The sequence below is a fragment of the Delphinus delphis genome, chromosome 7, assembly GCF_949987515.2.
Source record: "Delphinus delphis chromosome 7, mDelDel1.2, whole genome shotgun sequence".
Lineage (NCBI taxonomy): Eukaryota > Metazoa > Chordata > Mammalia > Artiodactyla > Delphinidae > Delphinus > Delphinus delphis.
The window spans coordinates 46,362,822-46,379,053 of NC_082689.1; the positions used below are offsets into that span (position 1 = coordinate 46,362,822).

A 16,232-nucleotide genomic window follows, 5' to 3' on the forward strand; every position below is an offset into this window, starting at 1 on the left:
TCATTTCAGCACAATTAATAATTATGTGATAATCAAGATTATCACATAATTTTCTTCTACTGCAATTTGAAATAATTTGTCCAAAATGTAAATTAAATTTAAGTATTAAAAATTTTCTTTTATTTTAAAAGTTTTTTCTTCTAAAGCAATCAAAATTATTTATTAAAATACAAATGCAACATGAAAAGTTTTATCTAATATCAAAATTTAAAGTAAAAATTCACATGACTGAAATTTTAATGTAATGTTTGAAAATATGATTGTATTATTACATGTTTTAAGAAAAAACTGTCAGCAGTTCTGGTGTTCAGTGTTCATCTAACTGCCAATGAAAAGAATTATTATTTTACTCTACATGTTATGTATACACTTACACATGAAAAAGTTCAGAGTTACATGAATTGTTTAATATACCAAACCATTCCACATTCCAAGAGTAACTACTACAGATACCTCCTTAATTTGTGTATTCTTCCAGAAAGAGAAATTAAAATTAAACAAGAAGCCAGGAAATGGACACTCAGCACTCTTGGGAAAATAACACTTAGCATCTAAGATCTACTCTTCTTGCTACCTGAGAGAAAGGATGTGACAAGGTAATTATTTTGATTTTGTATTTTTGTTGAGCATTTCTGCCACTCAATCCTATCTGTGCACAGAAGCAGAAAAACTAGGTAGCTTACAATGGAGAAGCCTGTAGACAACACCTTGATGAAGTGATCAAAGTTAACATCTGTCATCAGTAATGAGACAAACCCAAATCAAGTGTCCCCTGATGAAATGAGAACAAAACAGCTTCACTAGTGTAAAAGTCCAAGAAGAGATGCACAATCTAAATTAATTACAAGAAATGTCAGGTAATCCTAAATAAGGACATTCTAAATTTGTCTGTAATCCTCGAAAGTGTCAATAAAAGGAAGTCATATTTAAAAATGAGTTATATCTCTGCAAAGTAATATGGAATAAACTCTAAAATATGTTTTACATTTGTAAAAAGTCGGAGAACAGTACTTCAATTTTGAAACACACACACACACACACACACACACACACATATATAATTTCCAGAATGACAAAGAAACAGTTAATAGTGGCAACCTCTTGGAGTGGAATCTAGATGGAGAGTGAGAGAAAGATGTTTATTTTTCTCTTCTCACTTTTATTTTTTACATGGTTTATTTTTAACCTGAACAAACATCTTATTTCAATTTTTAAAATAAAATAATTTCTTTAATTCCTTTGACTATTGTAAACTTCTTTTTTGACTCAGAAAATGGGAAATATTCTCAGGCAAAAATATTTACTGTTTTTAACTTAGTCAACACAAGACTGATGGTAGGGGACTTCCCTGGTGGGCCAGTGGTAAAGAATCCGCCTTCTAATGCAGGGGATGTGGGTTCAATCCCTGATCGCAGAACTAAGATCCCACATGCTGCTGGGCAACTAAGCCCGCGTGCCACAACTACTGAGCTGCGTGCCTCTAGAGAGCCCACGTGCCGCAAAATACAAAGCCCCCGTGCTCTGGAACCCACGCGCCACAACTAGAGAGAAGCCTGCATACCACAATGAAGAGCCCACGCACCGCAACGAAAAGGATCCCACATGCCTCAACGAAGATCCCGCATGCCACTACTTAGACCCAAGCAGACAAAAAAAAAAAAAGACATGGTAGGTCATGACACCCAGGGTCTCATCCTGCCCTTGTCATTTAAAAGCTATGGCTGCTTGGGCAAGGCACTTCCATTCTCTGGGATTTAATTATTCATCTTGTTGATGAGATTTGTTATAACTCTAACTTTAAATACTCTTAAAATATAAATTAAGATTTATATAACATTCTGCCAACAGAGGGCAGTAATTTATCACAAATAGTTCCGAAGAGTTTTTCTGAGCAAGAAATGAATCCTTTTCATACAATTTAAAGGAAAATAGTAACCAGAGTACCACCGTTTTCCTCGCTGTTCCTGAAAATTTGGATCGCATTCCAATTTCTAGAGCCCGTGCTCCACAACAAGAGAAGCCACTGCAGTGAGAAGCGCGCGCACCACAACGAAGAGTAGCCCCTGCTCGCCGCCAACTAGAGAAAGCCCACACGCAGCAACAAAGACCCAACGCAGTCAAAAATAAATAAATAAATAAGTTAATTTTTAGAAAAGTGTTGTTGAGGGCGTTGGTATATGCGTACTATCAGACTGTGAAGTTCAAGTGGCTAGAAACTGATATAAAAGTATAATTTTTGTGTGTGGGGGGGGGGCTTCTCACTGTTGTGGCCTCTCCCGTTGCGGAGAACAGGCTCCGGACGCGCATGCTCCGCGGCCATGGCTCACGGGCCCTGCCGCTCCGTGGCATGTGGGATCTTCCCGGACCGGGGCACGAACCCGCGTTCCCTGCATCGGCAGGCGGACTCTCAACCACTGCGCCACCAGAGAAGCCCCTAAAAGTATAATTTTTAACCGTGAAATTTTATTCTAAAAATTTTAAGAAATTAATCAAGATGGTAATAAATAGTTTGTCTTTAAATTTCAGATAATGAATAATCGATGAAAACCTCCACAAGATAAACTAACACATTTTTTTATAAACTAGAAAGAAGAAATAAACTCTCACATGCAGCTCCTGGAATAACTTCTTTCTAAGCAGCTTTAAAAGGAGATATTTTAAAAGGTGAGACATTCTTTTGTTTGCTGTAATCCTAATTCACTAAGTAAGAATTGTTATCATTAGTAGCATTCAGTTTATGGCACTAAAATTAAAGTTCCAAGAAGACAGAGTTGTATCTGTCATGTTCTTTGCTGTCTCCTTAAATCCTAGAACAGTGTTTGTCATACAGCTGGTGCTTAATAAATACATCTGTGTGGTATATTTATATGCTATCTTATTTTATACTTTGAAGTTTTCCCTAAGAAATTTGTAAAGTAAAAATATTTAATAAAAATGTATAAACTTATGAGAAACAAGTTTTAAATTTCTAAAACAAAATTTATCCGTTAACAGTATTTTTATGCTTCTTACCAAAACTCTACTCAACTCTGCCTACCAACCATTCTCGCTTTTGTAGTTGTGTCTTATTATCATTAGACAAAGGGAGACAGATAATCATAAAATCACCATCATAGTGTGCCTTTTTTCCTTTTTTTTCAGAATTCCAAATGGCACTGTATAATATTGTTTTTCTGAGTCCTCTTAGAAAAGAATAGTGAAAATACAAATGTATATTTAACAAAGAGATATAAAAATAAAATATTTTGAATGGAAAATTATTATCCAAAAACCCAGCTGATATTACAATAAAGGAGAAAATGAGATGGTAGCTGGTGTCCTATACTTTGAAATTCTGGGCAGGATCACATTATCTAATCAGCAAGGATTTCTGAGGGCAGAATCTATCAAGGGATTAACTCCCTAAATCTAAAACAATAGAAATGGGGATATAAGGATAATCCTCTCTGAGGCAAACTTTCCTTAGCATTCCTAATCAATAAGAGGTGATTTACGGTATAAGTAACTACCCCTCAAACACAGTGAATAAAAAGTAGTAAATTAATGTGTATGTTGGTAGTAGAGACTGGAATAAAACTTACCTATCGATACAAGCCATCTTTCTGGGAGGTTCAGAATGAAAGTATGTGCTGTGAGAAGGTAGACTTTTCATGCAATTGCCAGTGTCTGTCCTGGCAGTATAGGTAAGCCAGTGGTTGGAAATAATTTTCTTCTGTGGGCCTATCAAATTATTCAATGCAGTAATCTTAGAGTCACTGAGTCCTACTTTGGTTAAGGAAGGATAGTCTATCCTAGGGAATTGAGGGCTTGCTGCTATATCAAGTTGAAGGAAATAAAGACCCAACTTTCCTGGTTTACACCATGCTATATTGATACACATGGGCATAATACATTATATCTTCATCAATATAGTACCAATAATAATACTTAAGATAGACACTTCCATAAAAATGAGAATTAAAATAACACTAAAAGTAATAAAACTAGTTAAAATATTGTAGATGGGATTAATAGTACTAGTAATATAAATCAGAAGAATGATTAAGAATAATAGTATTACAAAATAATTAAAAGGACCGGAAAACTAAAAGCCTAAAACCGGTTTTAAATCTAGAAAATAAATAAAGCAAAGCAATTAAAGTCTAGATTAAAGGATAAAATGCAAAGTTGTTGAAAGTATAAACTTCAAGTCTTGACATTCAAATGCAGAAGCAAGCAGGTAGAAACTATAGAAATTAAGATTACTCCCTTCCATTGTTATCTGAGATTGGACTTTCTTTGAAGGGAGTCTCCAGGCAGATTTCCTAGAGAAAGAGTAGTTACTGAAACTCAGGTGAGCTCAGCGGTGGTTAATCTCCCTCAAGAACAGGACTGTGAATTTATTCTCAGCATTTTTGCTTCTCCTTTCCATGGCCTCTTCTCTCTTTGTTTGTGTTCACCAAACCAAGGGTGAAAAGGAACACAGGACACCAGGGGGACTGAGGGTGTGGGGTCCAGGGTTACATAACATAATAATATATATATGTGGTCAATATAACACATCTTTAAGGGAAGAAGGTAAGGGGGTAGGGAGTATATTATTTATCTCTTCCTAAATTATGCTTGATAACAAACTATCCCAAAATCTACAGGGTTTTTATGAAGAAAGGATTTATTTTCAGTCCCCTTTGTGGGTCATCTTTAGTGTGATCCAGTTTTAAAGAGTAACCTTTATGTGGGACATGCACATCATCTGTCAGGAAAATGAAAAATATAGAATCATAAAACTCATGAACTTCTCATAAAGCTCATAAAAGTCTGAAATGTTATTTGAATTGTGTGAGAGTTGGAAAGACAAAATTAACAGAGTATGGTGAGAAATGAAAAGGACAGTGTTTAGTATTAGGTGGGTACTTGGAACATCCAGATAATGATTAGATGCAAAGAACTTTAAGATAGGATGGCACATAGTCAAGTTGTTGGTGAGAAAATCTTTTTATCCAAATAATTTAGACTTAGAGTTGTACAAAATAGATAGGCAAACTAGTAATAAAACCTCAAAAAGGAGCTCACGCAAGCCTCAGGGAGAGAAAACCTGAGTCCACAGAGCCCTTAAGTGACAGCATCAGGTTGTCTTACCTTAACAATAGTTTACGTCAATTTCCCACATTCTCTTCAGCACAAGAATACCCAAGTCTGTGTAAATTACCTGGAAATAAAATGGTAAAAAGTCTTCACTGATGTCAAGTGCAACTTAAATATGAAATCAATGATATTTGAGAAAATAATTTCAGCTCAGTTGTGGCTCTTTCAAATAGGGTTCTTTACATAGTAAGAAAAAGAGATTTCTTAAATGACCTTAGGGGAAAAAAAGGGTTTATTACAAGGGGATATGTTCTTGAGTACTTAGAAAAACTTGAACCAAGCCTGGGAAGGACTGTTACTGTAGAGCTCAGGCATCACTTTCTCATCACTCATCTCATCTCTCAGTCTTGCTCTTGCTTTCATTCTTTCCCTGTTTCTCTCTCAGAGGTTACACGTCCTCTTTCATTCATCCCTTTCACCATTCACTCTCAACTAGCTTTCTCCACATAATCATCTGGTGCACACCATTTTGGATGTCAGCACTTCCTCTATCTTGGCTTTTTAGTTAAGAGCTTGGCACTGTATACTTTTATCTATAGCTCTTAGTACAAGTTTCCAAAAAGGAAATCTGATTTGCTGAGCTTACCGCTACCTTAGTAGAGCCTGCAGATTGGCCAAAAAACGAATCAATGTCCACTCCAGTCCAAAAACAGGCAACTTTCCTCAACAATCTAAGCAAGAAGGGAACATTGAATGTGCTTGAGTTGCAACAGGTAATAGGGGGTATAATTATGCAGCAAAGTTCTTGAACTAGGCCTGGGGAAGGACTGCTTTTAACTTTGTTAAAAATAAAGTTTCAACACACAGCAAAGTTTTGTTGTGGTATGAAATCCAGAACATGGGTGAGAAAGAAACATGGAAGAGTATTTAAGTATCTGTGCTCTGAAGTCAGACTACATGATTTGAATCAGAGCTCCACAAACTATACCTAACCTTCTTAAACCCATGAAATGGTGAAATGGTCATGCAGAGAGGGCTTTCTTCACAAGCTGGCTGTGAGAATTAAATGAGGTAATTTATGTGCCAGACACCTAGGAATTATTCAATAAATAGTAAAAACACACAAGAGGGAAAGTTACCCTGTAATAGGGAAGGACCTTTGTATTCTGTTACAAGGTAATCACTAAAGGGATGTTGCCTATAAGCTTAAATTATACATAATGGCCCATCTCTGGGAACCCTGCCTCCCAGGTAATGATCATTAAACTAAAATACTTTTGTTTAGCTCACAAGAAAACATCCTGACTAGGCCCACCTGTGAATGACTGCAGAGAGGAAGAAATTAACACAGCCTCTCCAGAGGCTGATGGGAACCAGGAAAGGTTTGACTTTTCTCCCTCCCCTTTAGTATAAAAGAAGCCTGAATTCTAATTCAGGCCAGATGGTTCATTGGTACAGGAGTCCACCATCTTCTCGGCCTGCCGGCTTTCTGAATAAAGTCGCTGTTCCTTGCCCCAGCAGCTCATCTCTTGATTTATTGGCCTGTCCTGAGGCGAGCAGTATGAGCCTGGACTCGGTAACAACCCCTTACCCAGAGGTCAAAGGAAGGACGCAAGAAAAGTTGAAGACATGAAGACAATCAGAGATGGAAAAAACAAGAAACTGATGGATTTTCTGATCAAATGACTTCAGCCGTCATGGCAAAGAAGATTCCGCCATCTTACGAAATCTCTAGTGATCTTAGCCTTATGTGGCCATAATTCCATTACTGAAATACTAAGGGTTAACTTCAGCAATAGTGAGCTAGAGCAGAGCAAAGTGAGTGATGCCTTTAAATATTTACATATCATGTAAAATAATAATTATGATATAAACAACAGCAATATACATGATAGTTAACATTTATTGAAGGTTTGTTATGTGTGGAGGACTAAGTGCTTTATATGTCTATTTATATGTATATATATTATACGTATTAATCCATTTACTACTTATATCAAACTTAGGAACTTTTATCATTATTTTAGGGAAAAAGAAACTGGGGCACAGAGAGTTTAAATAATTGACCAAAATTGCAAAGCTAGTAAGTAGCTGAGGCAGGGTTTACAGCCTGACATTCTGCAACAGGCAATACATTGCATTGCCTCTCTAATCAAAGGAATTTCAATAGCCCTCAGGTGTTTTTCACAAATATATTGACAACATGGATGAAATAATTTGAAGAAATAAACTGCAAAAAAAAAAAAGGTTCACTTTATTAAGTAACTACATGATGACAAATATATTTTAAAAATATATGGATCTGGGGGAAAAAAGTGTTTTTTTTTTAACTGATTACAAAGAATCCTGGAAAGTAAAAGAAATCGTTATACAAAAATAGTAATTCTGAAATCTTAGTGTAAGCTGATTCCTTTGTCTGTTTCCTTCATAATTGAAAAGGCTTTTGAATAATTTGGCGAAATAGCCTAAAAAGAGTTGGAGTGACCTAAACAGGAAGCCTGGCTATTCCCAGCTGTGGGTGATCTCTGAGACCGGCTCTGAGGCTCCTCTTTGCTCCAACGGACGGGAGCGACATTGAGCTGGATAAAAGTCAAATTCTTACCTCGCCCTTTCACTGCTGGCAGGATCAGATTGCATTTCTTTTATTATTCTTCACTCCCCAGTTTCCTGATCTGTTTAAAAGAAGAAGTAGAAAAGATAAATCCTCTCTTCAATGCCTGGAAAGGAAAACAAAATGACCTCAACTCCGCTTTGAAAAAATCTTTCCAAGAACTTTCTTCAGAGATTTTACTCGTGAGTACTTGGCAATATACTTTTTAGCCCATGAGAAGTAACTTTTATTTCTTTTCCTTGGCGGGGGGCGGGGGGCAGGGGGAACCAGGGTGTTGAGAGGCAAAGACTTGTAGGGGCGGACCATTGTCTGTAACCCTACAATGAAAATCGACCCTTCTCTGTAAACAAACTCATTGCAATGCTAAACTAAATTCTCAGCATTTTCCATTTAGTTTTAAGCAAATATATATGCAGTATAGGATTATGCTTTTAAGACCATGAACATAAAAAGTTGGTGAGATGTAGCCTTGTTTATAATTTTCAGCTTGTAATGGCAGTTCTTTACTAATTGTGTCTTTAATTGGAGTTTTCTGAAGATTTTTTTTTAACCTTTAAACATTATTTAGTAACATATAAAGAAATATAATAAAGAGACTGTCTGGCAGCCTTATGTTTAAAGAAACTTCTTTCATTGCCATTACTTGGTGATATTTAAAATAAGGTATAAACATTAGAATCCTTGTAGTCTAAATATTTCTTGCCAGCATTAACTAATCTCTCTAAGAAAATATTTTACAAGTCTCCAAAAACAAAAGCTCATATTCTAAATATATTAAAATAAGAATAGATAGGATTGCACTATATATAGTACAATTACATAAATTAAAGCAATAGATTACATACCTATATGATGTACTGTCATATTCTTGTTGCTTATAAAACGATATTAAATTTAGCTTCTGGTAGTAAAGAAAGCACATAGTATAGAAGTACACAACCACAGAACAATAATGAAACAAAAGAAATTAATTATGGAAAGCACTCGTTTGTATGAGTATTAATGGAAAAATGAGGGTCAAGAGCAGTGCTGTGCAAAAAAAAAAAGAAAAGATAAGTAACAGCCACACTGTGACTCAGTGCTCTGGAAATTAGTCACAAAATGACTTTGTATAATTGTGATAACATTAAATACAAAGGGCAGAACCCAAGCAGGAAACATACAGCCCAGAGAGTCATATTTTATTATGTGTAAAAGCATAGTATTTACGTCAGAGGTGAAAAATTGTGTCAATTTTGAGATATTGCAAAGTTTTTTAACCTTTCATAAAACATTTTTAGGATTATTTTATACTCATCATTCTAGTGCATGATTATTTCAAGACATATAATCTATATTTTATCTAATACTTAAACTGAAGGGTGAATAATCTCTGAAAATGTATTGGAGTATGAAATTTTAATTTGGGGCCTATGGGTTAATAAAATGGTATAAAATATCCTTAGGGATCAACAGAGTTGGAAAACTATTTATGTAAATACAGATAATTAACATTACAGTTGTAAAACTTTAAAATATTTACTTTTAATAATTTGAATGGTTATATTGGGAAGCCAAATTTGTCTTCTTCAGGTAACTATACAATCTTATTAGAGAGCTTTAATGGCATATATACTACTATTTGGTTCCGTTCTCTATTAGGTATGCTGACTTGTACAAGTTTTGTTTTCTGTTTTTAAAGGTACAGTCTGATATCTTTAAGCATTTCTTTTATCTCCAATGACTAGATCAAAACCTCTTTGGGAAATGTGGTCCTGTTCAAATGGGTTATGCCATCAGGTAGTGCTTGCTGGTGTGATTGGTTGTCCATAACTCTAGGCTTCATTTGCTTATTGATTGTACAACTATTTTGCCTAGAATCTTCTACTATAAACAGTATTGCTAAATTTAAAAATAATAATCTATGAAATAGAAAATTGTTTTTGTATTAAACTATAGTTTTCATAACACTAACATTCCTTCCTAAGAATTAATTTCCTGATCTTAGTTATCTACATCATTCAAATTCAAAACATAATTGAGGGACTTCCCAGTTGGTGCAGTGGTTAAGAATCTGCCTGCCAATGCAAAGGACATGGGTTCCAGCCCTGGTCTGGGAAAATCCCACATGCCGTGGTGCAACTAAGCCTGTGCACCACAACTACTGAGCCTGCGCTCTAGAGCCTGCGAGCCACAACTACTGAGTCTGAGTGCCACAACTACTGAGCCCACTGCCTAGAGCTGGTACTCCACAACAAGAGAAGCCACCGCAATGAGAAGCCTGCGTACCACAACGAAGAGTAGCCCCACGCTCACTGCAACTGGAGAGGGCCCGCGCACAGCAACAAAAACCCAACGGAGCCAAGAATAGATAAATAAAGTTATAAGAAAAAAAAAAACCATTCAATGATAATGATAATTGGACAGATGACAAACTATTGGACAGATGACAAACTACTAGAGGAAAAAAGCCAAACTGAAAAGGTTTTGTTTATTCCCAGAACACCTAGCAATCTAACCAAATAGTAGATATGCTATAGATTCTTTAGGAATTGTTGGCTTACTAAATTCACTGTCACAAACTTTTAATACAGATTTCAACTGAATCAAACATCTCTACTTAATAGAAGAAAAAAAAGTAAAACATCCTTGCCAAAAAAAAGGGGGGGGTGGGATAGGAGAGACAATATGAAAAGGAAAGGGAAGTACTCAGAATAGGGTTTTCAAAAAAATCTTGTTTATTGGTATAAATTAAATAAGTAGAATAATATTGATTAAAATTAGTTAATTATATAAATTTATTTTTGATATGTAGACATGATCTAAAAATTGTATTACAGTCCAACTCATCTATTCTCAATAAAGGCTGTCTTTAGCCACCCTTTTCTTGTTTACCATCTAAAATGTGTAACTCAGGAAACTTAATTTGCAGAGCTGTCTTTTTTAAAACAAAAATACTTTAAAAAAAAAGTATTTATTTGTTTGGCTGCACCAGGTCTTAGTTGTGGCACGCAGGATCTTCGTTGTGCCATGCAGGATCCTTAGTTGCAGCATGCAAGATCTAGTTCTCTGACCAGGGATCGAACCCGGGCCCCCTGCATTGGGAGCACAGAGTCTTACCACCAGGGAAGTCCCAAAACAAAAATACTTTTAAATGCATTATTTTTTTATAGAAATATGCCAATACTATAATTATTTGATTGTTACCATCTGCATTTGGAGAAATCTGAATTCAAGACATGGAGTGACTATTGAAGTCCTTGTTTCTGGATATTAAATCTCACCAAAATGAAGAAAGGATGCAACTCTCTTATTCCAGAGAGTTCTCATTATGGTAGACCTCCTCTCTTGGGTCTCTGAGATCCTCAGTGACTGCTTTCTTGGTGTGATGTATTATCTCTAGGAGCCCAGTCTTCCCATTACCCTTCTCTCCCTGTCTTCACTTCAAGTGGCAGGTGCTGTGTAGAACCAGAGCCTAGGATTCAGCTACCAATAGGATGAGGGCACCCTAGTCATTTCCACTTCTTTTCAAAAGCAATAACAAAAAGCACTGGATGCATGTCAAATCTGCTATGTTCATCTCTCTTCAGGCCTTCCTTTGTGATTCTATGCTCTTTCTTAGTTGGAACAACCATATTTTTTAATTATTTTAAAAACAAGAGGTCCATGATCCATACTAGGAGTCCCAGTGCTGCAATATTTCTGTCTCACCTGCTCCACCTGATAGACCACAGGTGCCTGGGGAGACACAGACTTACTGCAAGAAATTCCTCAATCAAAATGTGATGGTAGCATTCTCTCTAGACTGAATAAATATTACATGTTGTTGATTAGGCTATTTCAACATCAGGAATGTAAAAGTATCCATCAATACAGCACTGATATACTGTGGTGTTTTTATTAACAAGCATAGAGTGCCATTGACCCCCTTCAACTGTACCACACCCTCAATGCCACCACCACCCTGCTGCCAACCTCATTCTGTCTCTCCAATTCATGTTTCTTACCAACATCTATCCCATCCTTGAATCCTGTAATAATCCTGTAATCTAAACATCACCTCATTCCTTACTTCACAAGGCTTAGAAATGGAGTAAATCTCATAAATTGGGTGAGTCTCCAGAATAGTAGTGTTTGTTGCAAAATATTGGTAATATTCTTAAAGTTCTTTTAGGAATAAACTTCAAAGTATCCCAGGAAATGAATCAAAATGATTATATCAAACGCCTCCTCACTCTTCTATGTGCAACCAATTTCAAATATATGTGACAATAAAATGAATGAACTTCTGATTCATGCTACATGAATGATTTTGAAAACATTATTCTAAGTGAAATAAGCCAGATACACACAAAAAAACAAATAGTATATAATTTCACTTACATGGGATATCTACAATAGGCAAATTCATAGAAAAAGAAAGTAGAATAGAGGTTACCAGAGTCTGGAGGAAGGGATGAATGGTGAGTTATTGCTTAATGGATACAAAGTTTCTGTTTGGGTTAATGAAAAATTTTGGAAATAGATGGTGGTGATGATTGCACAAAAATATAAATGTAATTAATGCCACTGAGCTGTACACTTAAAAATAGTTAAAATTGCAAATTTCATGGTATATCTATTTTACCACAATCAAAAATAGTAAAAGAAAAATATTAATATTTTTAGTTTTTTTCTGTTTCAATTTACGTAGTTTCTATCATTATATCTTCAAATTTACGTATCTTTTCTTCTATGTCCAATGTGTTTATCATCCCATCTAGTGTATTTTTCATCTCAAATAATGTTTTCATCTCTAGAAACTCAGTTTGAGTCTCTATCTTCTTTCTCTATTTAACACACTCAATATTTTCTCTAGATTCTTGAACATATGAGTGCAGTTTAAACTTTAGTTTAAAATTTAGTTTAAAATTTAGTTAAATTTTAGTTTAATTTATGAATGCAGTTAAAATTTTAGTTTAGTTTGTTAATTCTATTTTCTGTGTCATTTCTGTGTCATTTGGATTCTTCTCATTATGTTATATTTTACTGTTTTTTGCAGACCTTATAATTTTTATCTGAATGCCTGATATTATGAATCTTACCTTCTTAAGTGCTGAATATGTTGTATTCCTGTAAATAATATTGAGCTCTGTTCTGAGTTGCAGTTTAATTACTTGGAAACAATTTTGTATTTTGTTATCTCACTGTCAAGCTTTGTTAGACAGAATCAGAGAAATGTTTATTCTATGGTTAATTTTTTTCCCAGTACTGAGAAAAAAACTTTCTGACTACTCTGCTTAATGCACCATGCATGGAGGTTTTTGCAATTTAGGGACAAGAAAATATTCACAGCTTTACATGCGTTCTAAGTGTTATTCCCCTCTAGCCCTTTAAGGTGGTTCTTTACCCAAACTTGGGTACTTTTCTCTTGTATATGTACTGATCAGTATTAGGTTGAAGACTTGAGGGCCATCTGAAGATTTCTGGATCTCTCTTTCTCTATAGCTCTCTACTCTGTTACTTAACCGTGCATACTCTAGCTACCCTGGCCTCTGCAGACAATGTGCTTTCTCCTAAACTCAGGGAGACCACTGGGCAATTCCAGAACCTCCTCTTCCTGAATTTGAATGTGGAAATTCCCTTCAGTCAGTGTGCTGGAGCAAATCAGAATGTAGGGCTGAACTCTTGTTTCCCATCCTTATGGGATCACTGCTCTTCACTGACCAGTATTTAGTTAGCGGAAAACCATCATTTAATACATTTTGACTATTTTATTTTTTTAAGTTGTTTCAGGTGGGAGGATAAATCCAATGTTAATCCATTGTGGCTGGAAGTAGAAGGGCTATTTTTCTTTAAATTTTTATTTCGTATTGGCGTATAGTTGATTCACAGTGTTGTGTTAGTATCAGGTGTACAGCAAAGTGAATCAGTTACACATATACATATATCTATTTTCAGTTTCTTTTCTCATATAGGTTATTACAGAAGACTGAGTAGAGTTCCTTGTGCTATACAGTAGGTCCTTGTTAATTATCTATTTTATATACAGTAGTGTGTATATGTAATCCCAAACTCCTAATTTATCCCTCCCTACAACCTTTCCCCTTTGGTAACCATAAATTTGTTTTCTAAGTCTGTAAGTCTGTTTCTGTTTTGTAAATAAGTTCATTTGTATCTCTTTTTTAGATTCCACATATAAGTGATATCATATGATATTTGTCTTTCTTTGTCTGACTTATTTCACTTTGTATGTTAATCTCTAGGCCCATCCATGTTGCTGCAAATGGCATTATTTCATTCTTTTTTAATGCTGAGTAATATTCCATTATATATGTGTAACACATCTTCTTTATCCATTCATCTGTCAATGGACATTTAGGTTGCTTCCATGTCTTGGCTATTGTAAATAGTACTGCAATGATCATTAGGGTGCATGCATCTTTTCGAATTATGGTTTTCTCTGAATATATGCCCAGGAGTGGGACTGCTGGATCATATGGTAGCTCTATTTTTACTTTGCTAAGGAACCTCCATACTGTTCTCCATAGTGGCTGTACCAATTTACATTCCCACCAACAGTGTAGGTTTCCTTTTCTCCACACCCCCTCCAGCATTTATTGTTTGTAGATTTTTTTGATGGCCATTCTGACTGGTGTGAGGTGATACCTCATTGTAGCTTTGATTTTTATTTCTGTAATAATTAGCAATGTTGAGCATTTTTTCATGTGCTTTTTGGCCATCTGCATGTCTTCTTTGGAGAAATGCCTATTTAGATTTTCCGCCCATTTTTTGATTGGGTTATTTGTGTTTTTTTGATATTGAGCTGTATGAGCTGTTTGTATATTTTGGAGATTAATCCCTTCTCAGTCATATCGTTTGCAAATATTTTCTCCCATTCTGTGGGTTATCTTTTTGTTTTGTTTATGGTTTCCTTTGCTGTGCAGTGGAAGGGCTACTTTTTTAAATCATATTTTAATGATATCCTAAAAAATAATAAACATAAATAGAATGAGAAATTTTAAGGGCATATAAACTGTAATTCGTTCATTGGCCTGGGTAAGATAAATATATTTTTTGCCTGCTATATCTCAGAAACTATGTTTCATGAGTAAATATATTTACATGATTGTACAATGAAAAACTTAAATTCACTATTTCTAAAAAATAATTATTTCATTTCAGATAAGCAGTTTGTTTCATTATGATTTTCTGATAACGGTAGTTGTTTGGGTGGCTAATATTTTACTCTCTTCTATTTTAGATGACAAATTCATTCTACAAGCTTAAAACCAATCAAGTTGTCACTTGTTCAACAGGCATTTCCAAAACTCTGAGTGCTGACTGTTATTTACCTAAAGCCTCCAGAGTTTTGCAATGAATTAAAGATTGCCTTTACTGATAGTTTCCTATCACAATTTCTCATAATTATCTTTCCTCCCCTGATTCCTGGATACTTCTACATATTGGAAGCTGTGAAAGTTCATTGACAGCACAAATTAAAACTTTCTCTTTTTATGAAAGATGTTTCAGGTGTTTCCTGCTTAATTATATATACCAATTGATATAAACAGATAATCCCAAATGACAAATATTGTAAACAAAAATTATATTTAGCATTAGAATTTGTTTTTATAATTATGTAAGAGTGTGTACATTATTGAAGTTTCTATGCATCTTATTTGAGTTCTGTGGTTTTAGTCTCCTTTAGCATAGTTATTCAGTCTATGAGGAAAGGAAAACAGGTACACAGTAAAGAAATCATTATGGCATCTACATCTTGGCACTAATGCAGGTTTATAAAAAAATTATGAGATAAGCAATTTACCTTAAAAACACTCAGGCCCTCCTTTCAGTGCCAATAATTTTTTTCAAGTTTCAGATTTCCCAGGATTAACCTCTTTTTGTATGTTTTTCTCTTAAGGAATTGCTGGAGAATGTTCCAGGGGAAGAAGAGTGTTTAACTAGGGAGAATTTAGATTAGCCTCAATTAACATGGCAAAAGAGAGTTGTTGTTTTTTTTTGTTTTTCTATTTGTGGTAAACTCTGGATGAAACTCCTTTAAAGCCATTTGCATTTATTAGTTATATCCCTAAAGAAAGGAAAAGGTTTCTTAGGTACCAGTGTTTGCCCTATCATTACTATGTCAACATTGCTCTCTCAACCACCACCTGCAGTCCACGTTACCATCTCCTTATTCAGAGGCCAAAGAGATACAAGTGACCATCTATCCTTCCTAACAGGTACTGGAAGCCTCTTCTGAAAGGATATGAGTAAATGGGCATTCATGGATGGTCCTCAAAAACGTGTGAAAAAATATCTGAGCCATGCATTTGCTCTTTAGAAGGGAAGGTATAGTTTTCCTCAGATCTCTCAGGAGCTTACATATCACCATGAAAATATATCTGAGACATGAATAAATATCCAAGGAAAACAATATATAGCACTGGGATCAAAAAAGAGTGTCAAGTAATAATATATCTTGAAGAAGGCAAGATAAAGATTTCAAAGGCAGATAAACTCGACATAGGAGGGATAAGGGTGGGGTAGAGATGGATAAGTTATCCTATGTATAAGAAATCTTGGAGAAAAGATCTTT

At 35.1% G+C, this 16,232-nt stretch overlaps 1 protein-coding gene across 3 annotated transcripts in view; it reads left to right on the forward strand.

Moving 5' to 3' along the window:
* Positions 1-7,593: 7,593 nt before the first annotated feature.
* The window catches only part of TFPI (tissue factor pathway inhibitor), a 69,067-nt gene continuing 60,428 nt past the window's right edge, over positions 7,594-16,232 (forward strand). For all 3 annotated transcript variants that reach the window (XM_060016455.1, XM_060016457.1, XM_060016456.1), the window contains exon 1: positions 7,594-7,857. The gene's annotated coding sequence lies outside the window, so the exon portion shown is untranslated. The remainder of the gene's footprint in view (positions 7,858-16,232) is intronic.